General features: G+C 39.8%; 1 protein-coding gene across 1 annotated transcript in view; it reads left to right on the top strand.

Moving 5' to 3' along the window:
- The first annotated feature begins 10,050 nt into the window (after positions 1-10,050).
- STK38L (serine/threonine kinase 38 like) overlaps positions 10,051-14,568 on the top strand; it is a 74,613-nt gene continuing 70,095 nt past the window's right edge. The window contains exon 1 of the mRNA XM_043968554.1: positions 10,051-10,164. The gene's annotated coding sequence lies outside the window, so the exon portion shown is untranslated. The remainder of the gene's footprint in view (positions 10,165-14,568) is intronic.

Genomic DNA, 14,568 nt, shown 5'->3' with positions numbered 1-14,568 from the left:
CCTGAGTTCAAATCCGGCCTCAGACATTTGACACTAGTTGTGTAACTGTGGGCAAGTCACTTTACCCCAATTGCCTCACCAAAAAAAAAAAAAATGCTATGTAAGTGCCACTACCTGTTATTAGAAAAAATAATCTGAGGTACTTTGGAAGACAGATACCATGTCAGACTGCTAATTTCTACTTTGATATATATGGGGGGGAAGCACAAAATAACCAAATAACCAAAATGTAGCTATCAGGCTTTTTTTGTACTTTCTTGGGGTTTACTGACAAGAATCCAGGTTAATGGGTGCTCTCAGGGTTGATTTGGGGTTAGAGAATATCAAAGCACCCACGTGTGGTCTCCCCTCCTTTGTGCTTGTCATCAGGACATCAGTAAGAAATAATCACAGAGCAGGGAGCACTGATTGGCCGAATGGAGGAAATGTAGCTACTGTGCTGGACTAATCAGAAGTCAACCAGTACCTGTTATTGGCATGGCTGTGCTACTTTTGTTTTGTTAACATTTTAAAATTGTATCAAGCACAAAAGATGAGGGAGATGTTGTGTAACTTAATATTTAAAAAGCTTTGGACTTGGAATCAGAAGTCTTTGAGTTTGGATACCTGCTCTGCCCCTTACTGCCTCTGACTGACTTTGGATAAATTAACAATCAACCATCAGGAAACAGTCATTATAAGTGCTTATCATGGACCAGGTCCTAGGGGTACAAAACAATAACAACGACGACAACAACAACAAAAACCCATGGTATCTACCTGGGCCCAAAGGAGCTCATATTTTAATGGGAGAGACAACATGCAAATAACTCTGCACATAGGTGTAGATAGTAAATTGGAGGTAGTCTAAAAGGGAAGGCACGAGGGAGGAGATGAGAAGGTAGGATTTGAGCTGCCTTGATGAAAACCAGGGAAACTAGGACGTGGGGGGAGAGTTTTGCAGGCATGGGCCATAGCCATTGAAAATGCAGAGTCTAGAGATGGAGCATTCTGAGTATTCTGTGGCAGGAGTATCAAGAAGGCTGGTGGTGTGGATCATAAAGTATATATGGAGATGAGTAAAGTGTGAGAAGACTGAAAAGGTAGGAAGGGACCAGATGTTTCTTTATCATCTGGGTGTTGCTGGATCATAAAGTATGTGGAGGAAAGTAAAAAAGATTGGAAAGGTAGGAAGGGACCAGGTTGTAAAGAACTTTAGAAGCCAAACAGATCATTTTATGTGTAATCTTTGAGGTAATAGGGAGCCACTAGAGTTCAGTGAGTGTGAAGTGTGGGGTGTTGACATGGTCATACCTTCACTTTATGGGGGAAAAGAAAAGACCAATTATCTTTTGTTTTTTGTTTTTTGCAGGGCAGTGGGGGTTAAGTGACTTGCCCAAGGCCACACAGCTAGTAAGTGTCAAGTGTCTGAGGCCGGATTTGAACTCAGGAACTCCTGAATCCAGGACCGGTGCTTTATCCACTGAGCCACCTAGCCGCCCCCCCCCCCCAATTATCTTTTTACACACTTAGTTTACTCACCTGTAAAATTAGAATATTGGGCTAAGTGATCTCGAAGGTTCCTTTCTTTAGTAATTTTTCAGTCAAATTTAACTTTTCGTGACCCCATTTGGGATTTTCTAGGCAAAGACACTGGAGTGTTTTGCCATGTCCTTTTCCAGCTCATTTTACACATGAGGAAACAACAGGGTCAAATGACTTGCCCAGGGTCACACAGCTAGTAATTGTCTGGGTACGGATTTGAACTCAGGAAGATGAGTCTTCTTGACTCCAGGTTTGGTCCTCTACTCACTGTGCCACATAGCTGCCCTCTAAGGTTCCTTACAGCTCTAAATCCTACAGTAAAAAGTAGGTTCTTTCACTTCCCACACTCCTACCTCCTACTCCCACACTTTGGGGGTAGGCCTCTATCTCACATTAGTGAGTGTTTTCATTTCATGGGTATTTTCTTTCTCTCTCCTAACTTCCACAACCCTTTCCCTTTTCTTCTTCTCTTTCCTGTTCCCTGATAGGTTGTTGTTGTTTGTCCTTCATTCTGGAAGAGGACCGTGACATCAGAGAGGTGATGTCATGGCTTGCAGTGAATTGGATTTAAGGCAGAGATGTACCTCACTCTCTCCTCCAGAGCCATCTGGGTTCAGTGGCAAGATGTAGATCGGGATCTTTGGAGGGAGACCAATGGAATGCAGTTGGAAACCTTGGCGTTTTTAAGCTAATATCTTTTCCCTGTCTCAGTTTGCCTGAGGCAATGCCCATTCTGTGATTAAGGTTAGGTAAGAGGCAATGAATGGTCTCTTTTACCTAGTCTAAATAAATGAATGAATAAACAAATGAATGCCCAAACAAACAAATAAATAAATGAGGAAATAAATAATTCTGGGAGGGGAAGGCTCTTAGGGTTTCTGGCTAAAACCAAAACAATTGCTATTTACACTCACTCTGAGGCATCTAAGAGGCCAAACAATGGCCAAAAGAGGTTTGGGCAGGCATCTATTGTTGGCTAATCAATGAGAGGTTATTAGAGCAGGGAAGGAAGTGGTAGTATTGTAGTACACTGTTCCCCATTTTCTAATTTATCACAAAATAGAACTTGAATAATTATATACTGTGCTCTGAGAATGTCATTTAGGTTGTCACCTGTGTCTTATATATGTTAAAAATCCACAAAAATCCTCCATTTATGAATACCTTGGTGTTATGAACTCTTTGTCAAGGAGAGTAGATATTGAATACTTTTCTCCATTTGAATATTGAAAAATGGTATTGACTTTCATCAGGGCTGGCCTCCAGCTTTGCGATGGTTGTTTAGGGATACAGGAAGTCTCAGCAGAGAACTGCTGAGGCTGGAGCTGTGTGATCCTATTCAGGATACCTTTTTTGGTCTCTAAAGAAAAGCAGAATACATGGGAACATTTGTACCGAGGAAATGAAGCTAGAGTCATTGCATTGTTCCAGATCTACTTACTAGCTTCTTTAACCTCATATAAACTCTCTGAGCATTGGTCTTCTCACCTGCAAATAGTATAATAGCACCTACCATATCCATCTTGTAAGACCTACTGTAAAGACCAAATGAAATAATGGATATGTTGTTAGTCTCTGCCACGTAATTGAAAGAAAAGTAACAGAGTACATGCCCTCAAAAAGCTTACATTCTCAGGAGAAACAAGTTAAGTAAATGTAAAGTCATTGTGTGTGTGTGTGTGTGTGTGTGTGTATACCTGTGTGTACACTTATGTGTTAAAGAACTGAAAAGTAAGGGGATCTTATAGGAAGTGGTGCTTTCTTGAATGGAGTTAGATATTCCAGGAGTCAGAGGGAAAGGAAACAGCCTGAGCAAAGGCATGGAGTCAGGAGATACAATGTCACAAGTAGGCAACATGCAGTTTATGATGGGTAGTAATGAGAAATCATTCTAGGAAGGAAGGTTAGAGCCAGACTCTGAAGGACTTTAAAAGTCAAATGAAAGAAGTTGTATTTGGAAGCAACCAGATCATCTTGAGCACAGGGGAGTGTCATGTTCAGACGCGATTTAAAGATATCAATTTTATCACCATATGGAAGATAAGAGAGAGAGAACAGTCAATCTATGTCTGGGTTTTTGCCTGGAGTTTAGTGTGGTGTTTTTTTTGTTTGTTTGTTTGTTTTAGTGAGGCAATTGGGGTTAAGTGACTTGCCCAGGGTCACACAGCTAGTAAGTGTTAAGTGTCTGAGGCCGGATTTGAACCCAGGTACTCCTGACTCCAGGGCCAGTGCTCTATCCACTGCGCCACCTAGCTGCCCCTTAGTGTGGTGTTTTTAAGTACACATGATAAAATACTTAGGATTACAAAGGAAACCAGTTATATTGATATTTAGTTATCAGAATACTAAAAAAAAAAGCACATTAAACTTACAGATCCCAGTTTAAGAACCTCTGGTTTTAGAAGAAGATCTGTTACATAGAGAATTGACTGCCTTGGTAGGGAGAGGTCAAACCTCTTTGTAAAGATATTATAAGATTTCTTAAAACATTTCTTTTAAGAAACATTTGTTTTAAGTACATATATGTACTCATAGTCACACTGGCAGGTTAGGTTTCCAGAATATAGTTTACTATATTTCTCTTTTAGGATCCTGGAGGGATCTAAGGGAGATGGGATTCTTCATGTGTAGAAGGTTTTTCAAACATTAAAGCACTATATAAATGTCCTCTATTATGATTATAATAATATTACTACTAAGCCCTCATGTAGTATGTTTCTCCCACTATTGTTGTATCTATCTGTTAACATCCTCCGAATGTCATTAGTGATTTTTGCCCCAATATCAGTTTTGACCTTTTACTTTCTCTTCAATCTCTTTTTTTTTTAGTGAGGCAATTGGGGTTAAGTGACTTGCCCAAGGTCACACAGCTAGTAAGTGTTAAGTGTCTGAGGCCGGATTTGAACTCAGGTACTCCTGAATCCAGGGCCGGTGCTCTATCCACTGAGCCACCTAGCTGCCCCTCTTCAATCTCAAATAACCAAATAACATCAATTGACTTTTTCAAGGTGTCATGGGGCGCAGAGCACCCCAGAATTTCTCTGGGGCACACTGAGGAATCTTCTCCTTGAGAAACTAAACCAGAGGACAGATAACGCCTAGAGAGATAAGCTGAACCAAATCGGACTGAGCTAGCTTGGGATTCCTACCCTTCATTCTGGTCTCCCTTACCCTGGGGAGATAAGTTTGGGTGTGGCTTTGGCCTTTGTGTTCTGTAGCCACCCCTCACCCAATTCCTTTAGTCACTACCAGTGGGGGATGGTCCTCCACTGCTCACCCAATTCCCCCAGCTACCACCAGTGGGAGGTGGTCCTCCCTCACTAAAGGAACTTTCCACAGGAAGATGGTCCACCCCCATCAGTCCTCTATAAAAGTACCTTCCGGTCTCCTGTTCGAGGAGATTGGTACCTCTGAGCCATGTGCTTTGTGCCTATCTCCCCATGAGAAGTCCAAGGATTTCTGTCATGGTTTCCCTTCCCTCCCCCCCTTCCTTTCCCTTGTCCCTAAATAAACTACCACCTTATTATAACTACTTTTGTGTGCAAGAGGGTGTAATTCTTTAAAGAGGAATTCCTAAGAACCCCAACCCTGTACCCAACCCCATACCCAATTTCCCCCATTACAAAGGGAATATTTACTGAGAAGATATGGCAAGAAATGAAACACAAAACACAAAACACATAACCCTGTCTCCTCTACACTTTGGTCTTTGGGGAAAGCTGGCTTGCACTTAAGGTGATTGCTATAAAACATCCCCCCTACCCCAACCTGGTGATGTGCTACTTCCTGGCTCTAGTAGCCCTTCTCTCTTCAAGGACCTCTCCTGACCATATTAACTTCTGATTAAGGCATAGGCAAATGGATGAGCTGCTTTCTTGTGGGACCTGGTACCTCAGCTGCCACTGCTAACCTAGATCAAGATGTCATTCCTTGACACTGGCTTCTCACTGAGATTGGTGGCTATATCTACTTGCAGACTCAGTTGTGGACTCTGGTTGTTGTACTTCTGAGGATTCTTCAGATCTTTTGAAGCTCACCAAGTTATACCCTGATCCTTTCTGTCTTTAATTCACCTAAAATCAAGAAAGAAGAAACACAACAGAGACAAAAGCAACAAAACCATATGGTGATTTAGGTGGGAAGATAAGGGGCCAAGGCCCCTCCCCTATTCAGGAGCTCATTGACATTCTTCCTTCTCACTCAAAAGCAACCTGGGAGAAAAAAAGCTTTCATCTCTTCATCCTTTCTATAAGCCTATAAGAAACAGTCATAGAATGTATGCATTATGCTCTGAATCCCTGAAGGGCAGGGATGCCCCATTAATCATCATCACACATTTCTAGAAGTAGGCTAAGAAGCCTCCTCATGGATATACAGAAGACAGAGAATACCGCGCATTCTCCAAGGATGAAGTCCCTTTGCTTATTTCCCTTGTTACACAATGATATTTCTTTGATTTTTTTTTTCATTTTGATTTAGAGCATCATAGGATGGAGAAACTGAGTCCTAGAGTGATGAAGTGATGGGTCTAAGGTCATAAGACAGTAAAAAGTGTCATTCGATTTTAAGCATCTCGTCTCTGACTCTGGATTCATTTCTTTTCCCATCAACGCAGGCTACCTCTCCATGACTACATGTTGGTCAGAAGTTATCCTCAAATATGGCATCTTCCTGTGAACATATATTAAGTAAATCTTGATTTAAAATGTAGAATGTGTTCCTTTTTAAACAAATGAAATGAACAGTTTCAAATTTTATTCTTTCATTAGTTTTTTCTGAGCATTTTACCCAAGTCTTTTTACTTTCCGAGAACTTCTTGCATCCAGTCATGTTTCTCTATAGAATTAAAAATATTGATGATTACCTTAAAAACCATTCTGAATATATAACCTTAAGGCTGAAAAGGGTTTAATGGTCATTTTGTCCTTCACAGATTAGGACTGTATTTAAAACTACTCAGAAAAGGGTGCCTTGTTCTTTAATATTTGAAGAAAGTGTTAGTTTTCCCTGAGTAATCTTTCCAGTATCTCAGATGTGCAAAAGAATAGGTAAGTTACCCTGGCATTTAAAAAAGGATCTTTCAATTAGGTTTTGTTTAAATTTCAATTTCTACTTAATTCTTCTTTTTTTAATGTTGCCCTGTTAAATTTCATATGATTTTCATTGACCTTCCACAGAAAGGATTTCTTCTCTTTCATCTTGAAAGAGGAATGTTACATTTTTTTCTTTCAAAAATAAATCTAGCTCTGTAAAAAAAAAAATTCTTAGTAGCTCTGGAGAAAACATCCTCTTCCCACAAGTAGATTTACATATTCAGTCCTCTGAGCAAACTGGGTAAATTTCCATGACTGAAGAATTGGGTGGATCTTTTAGGATTGGGACTTCTGAGGGATGGACCTTTTGAACAATAAATTTGGAGGATGAGGTTAGTTTTTGACTGACTAGTCCTCAGTATTGGCTAACTTGTGGGTCATGAGGAATTTACTGATTTCTTACTGGGTTGGTCCAATGTGCTGAGTGTGTTATGGTAATGCTATTTTTGGCTGTCCTAGTCTACCAGTAAATCTTCATATAGAGCTATTAAATCTCAAGAGTCCCCTTTATGACATGTCTGGCAGATCCTCATCCAGACCACTTGAATGCTCTAATAATCAAGACTTCATCATGCCCTTGTACTGGATACCTCTCCCCACTCCCCTCAACTTTCAGCTTCTTTGTATGCATCGTATTCCTTCATTAGATTGTGATCTCCTTGAAGGCAGGACTGTCTTTTGCCTCTTTTTTTTTGTATCCAGAATGCTTAGCACAGTGCCTAGGACACAGTAAGCACTTAATAAATGTATGATGACTGACCAACTTAGTGTGGTTTTAAAAAACCTAAATGTAGGGCTTTATATCTGTCCATCTTAAATTAAATTGTGTTAGATATGATTTATCATTCTAGCCTGTTGAGCTCTTTTTTGCATCTGGGGTGTTGGGAATTCACAACCTAACAAAGCCAATTCCATTACTGGAAAGCCCTAATTATTAGAATTTTCTTCCTTTTATTGAGCAAAAGTCTATCACCCTGTAATTTCTATCCATTGATCCAAGTCCTCCAATCTGGAGCCAAACAGAATAAATCTAATCACTCCTCCACATGACATTGAGTTCTTTAAATATTTGGAATCAGCTATCTTATCATCCAGAAGGCTTTTCTTCTCCAGATTAAATATCTCCAGCTCATTTAACTATAGTGATATGTGGAGAGGGTTCCACCTGTGTGGTAAGACCCACTTGTGGCAGGAGACCTGTCATTGTGTGGCTCAAAAGGAGGCAGAGTGGACATCTCTAGCCTTTTCTCCAAGAGGGAATTTCATTCCTTCCAGGAGCGGGGAAGCAGGAGGTTTGGGTCAGAGGCTACCACTTTGCTCTCCTAAGGAGAGGCCATAGTAGAGTAGAAGTATATATGTCTGCTTTATTAAGTTATTTTGTCTACAGGATATGGTTGGGTTCTATCTAACTTCTGATCACTTTGTCATTTTGGGAGGAAAAGGGATCACCAGCTCTATGTCCAAGGCTTTACCTCTTTCCCACCAAATACCCATTCCACAATGAACACACATAGTAAAAAGCAAAGAAAGTAATTTATCCAAATCAGTAGCAAAAAAAAAAAATCAGAAAAATGTTTACATTGGAAAATATATACCAGACAATACAAGGTGAAGGAGCTCTCCCACTGGGAGAAAGACAACTCAGCTCAACCAGGAGAGGAGTGTCCCAGATCTCACATGGGGGAAAACTCCCTGAAGTCTCTAGAATAGCAAGCTGGGAATAGGAACAAGATGGAGACTGTCAGCTCCATTCGTATCTTTCCAGAGTCTTTTCTTTCAACAACCTGAAGTAGAGTTAGCTTCTTCCATCTTCTCTCTTGAATTTTGAAGCCTGCTTGATGCTTGAAGAAGACTCTTTTAGAGACTGCCTAGAGGTCACTGGTTGGGAGTCTTACTTGGAAAGTTCCCAGAAGGGGATTGGCTAGGAACAGAAACTCTCTCAACAATTCTGCCCCACCTCTCTCTCAAGGCTGGGCATTCATCTCCACCAGTAAGGAGAGAGTTCCATACCAATGGGCCTTGGGACCGGGGTTACATAACTATTTCTTATAAGATATTGTTTATAGAGTCCTCTGAGTAAACTAATGACACCCTCTGGGGACTCTCAAGTTTGTAAATGTTTCTCTTTCAAATATGATGACCAGACCAGGATGTAACACCTTAGTGTGGCTGGACAAGCAAAAAACATGGTGCTGTGCTGTGGATAAAGAACCAGCCCTGGATTCAGGAGGACCTGAGTTCAAATCTGGCCTCAGACTCTTGACACTAGCTATGCAACCCTGGGCAAGTCACTTAACCCTCATTGCCCTGCCCAAACAAAACAAAACAAACCATGGTGCTGCTCTTATTTTGCTTGTTCTGTATACTATACTTTTAATGTAGCTTGAACTTGGATTAGCCTTCTATGTAGTCACTTGACCCTGTAGGTTTATATTGAGCTTGCAATTAACTAAAATTACTTGTCTTTTTTCACAAAAACTGCTATTCAGATAGTTTTTCCTGCTAACATAATTGGTCACTTGACATACTGAACCCAAGTGCAGAACTTTCTATTTCTCCCTCTTGAAATTTCTCTGTGTTCGATTTTACCTATCATTCTAATCTTCTGAGTTCTTTTTGGCCCTGCATTCTGTTATCCATCTTATGTCTATATCTCCCAAGCAAGATGCCATAGAAAGAAGTTATGAATGAAAGAATAGCAATTGAGATACACAGAAGTTCACAGGAAACAAAACTCAGGAAAGAAGCTAAGTAGAAAAGTCCCTGACCAATACCAACAAGACAACACCAATACCAACCAAAGCAAATTCTATCCTTGATCTGATTCTTACTAGCAAGGAGGCACTGTAACAGGGGTGGAAATGATGGGAGCCATGGGGGGATCCAAGAAGGAGGCTTAGAGAAGGGATGGAACCTTTGCTTTGCTTTGGACAGATGAGGAAAAGGTAACTGAGTACAGAGATAAAGGCAGGGCTGCTTGATTCCTATATTTCATCTGTTTTCTTTGCCAAGGAGTATGACAGAGCAAAAATAATTAACAGGGAAGTGATATCCAAGATAAGTACCTTTCTGGTAGTATTTTTTTTTTTAGTGAGGCAATTGGGGTTAAGTGACTTGCCCAGGGTCACATAGCTAGTAAGTGTTAAGTGTCTGAGGCTGGATTTGAACTCAGGTACTCCTGACTCCAGGGCCAATGCTCTATCCACTGCACCACCTAGCTGCCCCTCCGGTAGTATTTTTGCACTATATTTTGTACTGTCACTCTTCTGTATTCTTCCTTGGTTATGTGTCTACCTTTTGAATGTCTTTTTAAAAAACATCTGAGATCATTGGAGAATGCCACCATGTATGTTCCTTAGATATGTTCAGATATCATTTGTTATATGAAAGGTATTAAAAGTGCATCCCTCTCATTTCTTTTCCTTCTCACAGTGCACTCTTTCATGAAGGCAATTTCCCCAGCAAGTGTCAAGAAATGACTTTTACAAGTCTGCTCTGCTTTATGAGATTATGAAAACATGAACATATGGAACACATAAATTCGGAGGTGAATTATCTGCATTACAAAGCATTGATAGCAGGATTCTTTTAAGTATCCTCTTCCTCCACTGCAATTAAAATAGGATTTAACTTACAAAAATGCATTTTTATATATAAAATCACAATTTTGTTTTGCTCGTGACTATTCTCTCAATCTGCCCTCCCTCTTAAACCGTCCATGTCTCCCCATTTCTTTCCTTCTTGAGTTTAATGTAGTTAATCATCAGTCAGCAGTTCTACATTGCAATCTGTGTATATATGAGTTTGTACATTCAGCCCTCCTTTGTGATTGTAAGATACCTGTTCCCCACCACCCTCTTACTCTATATTTGTATTCTCATCTTTGTCACAGGATTGTGAGGGAGGTCTCTAGTTGGCACTTTACACCCTTTAAATGTAATTATCACCTAAATGACTTTGTCTCCATATCTCTTTCTTGATTTAAAGGTTACTCCAGAAAACCTACTTATCCCATCTTTTTTCTTGCCCTGGTCTGACCATGTCACTTATTTGCTCAAAAAGATTCAGGGATTCCCTTTTGTTTCTAAGATAAAATGCAAAATCCTTGAATGCTTAAGCCTTTTACAATCTCCCTACAGCCTAGTCTGATTTCATATACTCTACATTCTGGCCCAACTTCCTTACTTGTTGCTCCCAGTATTTGACTTTCCGTACCCTCTGTACCTTTTCCAGTGCCTGAAATGTTCTTCCTTCTGCATTCTAGAAACCCAACCTTCAGAACTCAGCCCAGATTCCACATCTTGTAAATTATGTGTCCATGTTTTTTCTCTTGGAAAAAAAAAGGTTCCTTAGGGACAAAAGACTTTTTCATTTTTGTCTGTCATTAGCACAGTGCCTGGTAAATAGTAGATACTTAATAAATGCTTCTTGAACCCATATATTCTGAGTAAGTGATTTTTCCAATTAATAATAATAATAAAAAAAAAGAGCCAAGATTCCTACCCAGGTCCCCTAATTTCAAATCCAGTGCTTGGTAATCAAGGTCAAGTGACTTGTCCAGGGTCACACAGCTAGAATAAGCATCAAGTGTCTGAGGTGAGATTTGAACTCAGGTCTTCCTGACTCTAGTGCCGGTGCTCTATCTGCTGCATCACCTAGCTGCCCCTGAGTTAAGTTTTATTTTGTTTTTTGTTTTGTTTTGCTAGTAACTTACTAGTGACAGCTAGTAAGTGTCAAGTGTCTGAGGTAGGATTTGAACTCAGGTCCTCCTGAATCTAGGGCTGGTGCTCTATCCACTGTATCACCTTGCTGCCCCTGAGTTTTTCTAATATGTGCTATGTATTTTTCTACTTTTATAAATAGTATATCATTAACTTATTTTCTCTTTTTCTTGATTGCTTGGGGACATTAATATAAATATTAGAGTGGGTTGGTGTTTTTCTTTTTTTACTATTATGTCATGTTCACTTTAAGAGCTATTGATCTGTATAAGATTTAAGCTGATCCATTCACCAAAGTTCCCCAAATTGAATTGATATTCTAGTTGGTAATTCAGCCTTCTCCCTAGGGATTCTCCTTCAGGGGCTATTGAAGAGCTGAGCTTTTCTTTGCTTCGACCTTAGTTGCTGCCCTTTTCCATATTGTCTGACGAATTTGGTATCAAAGTGCCTCTGTGTTGCTTCCAGCACCTCAGAGAATTCCTGATTTCATAGTCTCTCCATGTCTCTGCTCTCAAATGAAGTACCAGGAAGGAAAAGAACACACAACATCTCTTCTATCCTCTACTCCTTATCCTTTCTTCTCCTCTGGTAGATGAGACAGCTGCATGAGGCATCTTGCCACAGAGAACATAAAGCCCTCTGAGCCTTTTTTCCTCCCAATTTGAAGGGGATCATTTTTTACAGTTTCTCATAAAGAAAAATGAAACTATGCCCTCTGATGTCTAACAGTAGTTTTTAAAAAGCATTACAATTCTTAACTTGTTAATAGGTTTCAACTAAGTTGCTCTAGCAATACCTTGCAACATTTACAAACTGCCTCAAGGGGAAAATTCTTTAGAAACTTACATATGAAAAATTCTGTATCCTTTTAATAAAGCAGCATATTTTTAGCAAGATTTTTAAGCCAGTGATTTTAAGTGATTTCATTTTGCAGCTTGCTTGGTCTTTTAATTACTGGTAGTGAAATGAATAAAGATCTTGGCTGGTTTTAAATAATTTTCCAACTATTTACAGATATAAATGAACTAGAACATTGAACTCAATGCATATTATGACTTCTCATCACTCAAATGGAGAAAAAAAAATTGAATGTAAATGTTAGTTTTCTGACCTACTAGAAATGAGGAAATGGGGCCTTAGTTTAACATGGATCCTAGATTTTTGGTGAGCAAATTCCAAAAGGTTCAAAGGACAGACAGGTAGGACCCCACTAACTAAAATTCTGCAGGGGAAGTTGACCAAGAAGGAAAAAGAGGCAGTCAAGAATGAAATTCTGGGGCAGCTAGGTGGTGCAGTGGATAGAGTACAGGCCCTGGAAACAAACAAAAAGTCCTGAAGATGGAAGCAAACCCAGGGAGAAAAGAAGGAACACAAAGCATGACACAGAGCAGTAAGAGTAGAGGCAGGATGAGTAAATCTCAAAATGAGCTAAGATTGGGGCGAAGACAATAAAGTTTTGGCTTTTTAGCTATAGTGGGGAAAGAGGAGAACAAAAAGAATAAGAACTGTTCCTTAGGAAGGCTAGAACAGTAACATTAACATCTGATGTATAGAAGGTAGAACATTTCCATATTTAAAGTCCAGCAGAAAAGGATTGTGCTTGAAATCAGTCATTCAATCAATAAACATTAAGTACCTACTTTGTGCCAGGCACTGTGCTAAGCTCTAGGTATACAAAAAGAGGCAAAAGACAGTCCCTGCCCTCAAGGAGTATATAATCTAAAGGAGGAAAGAGCATGCATGCAAACAAATAAAATGCTTCCACCACCCTCTCCTCTCCTCCCTTCTCCTCTCCTCCCTTCTCCTCTCCTCTCCATTACTGACCTCCTTTCCCTTTTCTAAACCCTTCCTCCCTCCAAATTAAAGGACCTAACTTGATATTAGGGTGTGTTGAGAGGTATTAATGTCTTTAACAAGGGAAGTGATAGTCCTAGAAAACTCAGACCATATCTGGAGTATTACTTTCAGTTCTGGTGCCATGCATAGGAAGGAGATTCATAAGATGGGAAAATATCCAGAGAAAAATTCTTGTGATAGTACAGGGATTTCAAACCCCCCATGTGGATTTAAATTTCATTTGCAGAAAGTTTGGCTGGTTAGAATGGAGAAGACATAATACCTCTTCTCTCTTCAGGTATCTGAAAGCCTAATGTCTGGGAGAGGAACTAGTCTGATCCAGCTTTTAGACCAAGAGGGCAGGACCCCGACAATGGGGTAGAAGTTGTAGAGAAAGGTTTGTGGTTTGGAGTAAGGAAAACTTCCCAACAATTAGGACTATACAAAAGTGAAATAGCCAGTCCTTCTATCTGGGTGGGTTTTGTTTCTCTAGGAGCTTTCGGGAAAAGACTGGATGACTACTTGGCTAATATGTAATAGAAGGAATTCTTTATGTACAGATTGAACTAAGTGGCCTCTGAAATCCCTTCAAACTTACATGCTCTGAAGACAGAAAATTTTTCATTCAGGAATCAGTACTAGAAGAAATTTGGGCATTGGTGATCTTGGAAGTCAGAAAAACTGGGTTCAAATTTTGGCTCTGACATTTTCTGTGTGATAGGTTAGATGTTATATCCAATCTGAGCTTTACTTTCCTCATATGTGAAAACAGGGAAAGCAGGTAGGCATTATCTGGTGTAGTGGTTAGAGCATCAGGCTTGGAGTTAGGAAGATCTGAGTTCAAATTTGGCCTCAGACACTTACTAGCTGTGTGACCCTGGGCAAGTCACTTAACCCCTCATCTGTAAAGTGGATACACACAGGAGAAAAAAATGCAAACTAGTCTAGTATCTTTGCCTAGGAATATAGAGTCAGATTTTCTTGTAATATCTCTCTTTAGGTTTAGGCCACATATCCATTTTGACCTTATCTTGGTAAATGGTGTAAGATATTGGTCTATGCCCAGTTTTTGCCATACTGCTTTCCAATAATTTTTATCATACAATGGATCCTTAACCCATTAAGTCTTTACACTTGTCAAATATAAGGTTATTATGTTGATTTGAAAGTTCTTTTCACGACTCATTTTATGCACCAGTCATGAAGGCAGCAGAAGGCCACATTTATTTGTAGATCCATCTCACAGTTTTATTTTTAGAAAGGAGTGCCACTTCTCCTCAGTGAAAGTGATCCCAAAAGGTAATTATTCATTCAGGAGGAACAAGGTCAAAGACCATTCTGGTTTCTGCCTTAACTCATGTGAGAACTTGAACAATTCATTTCCATTCCCCCCT

The sequence above is a fragment of the Dromiciops gliroides genome, chromosome 5 (genome assembly GCF_019393635.1).
Source record: "Dromiciops gliroides isolate mDroGli1 chromosome 5, mDroGli1.pri, whole genome shotgun sequence".
NCBI classification, from domain to species: Eukaryota; Metazoa; Chordata; class Mammalia; order Microbiotheria; family Microbiotheriidae; genus Dromiciops; species Dromiciops gliroides.
This window is presented reverse-complemented; position numbering and strand designations above follow the sequence as displayed.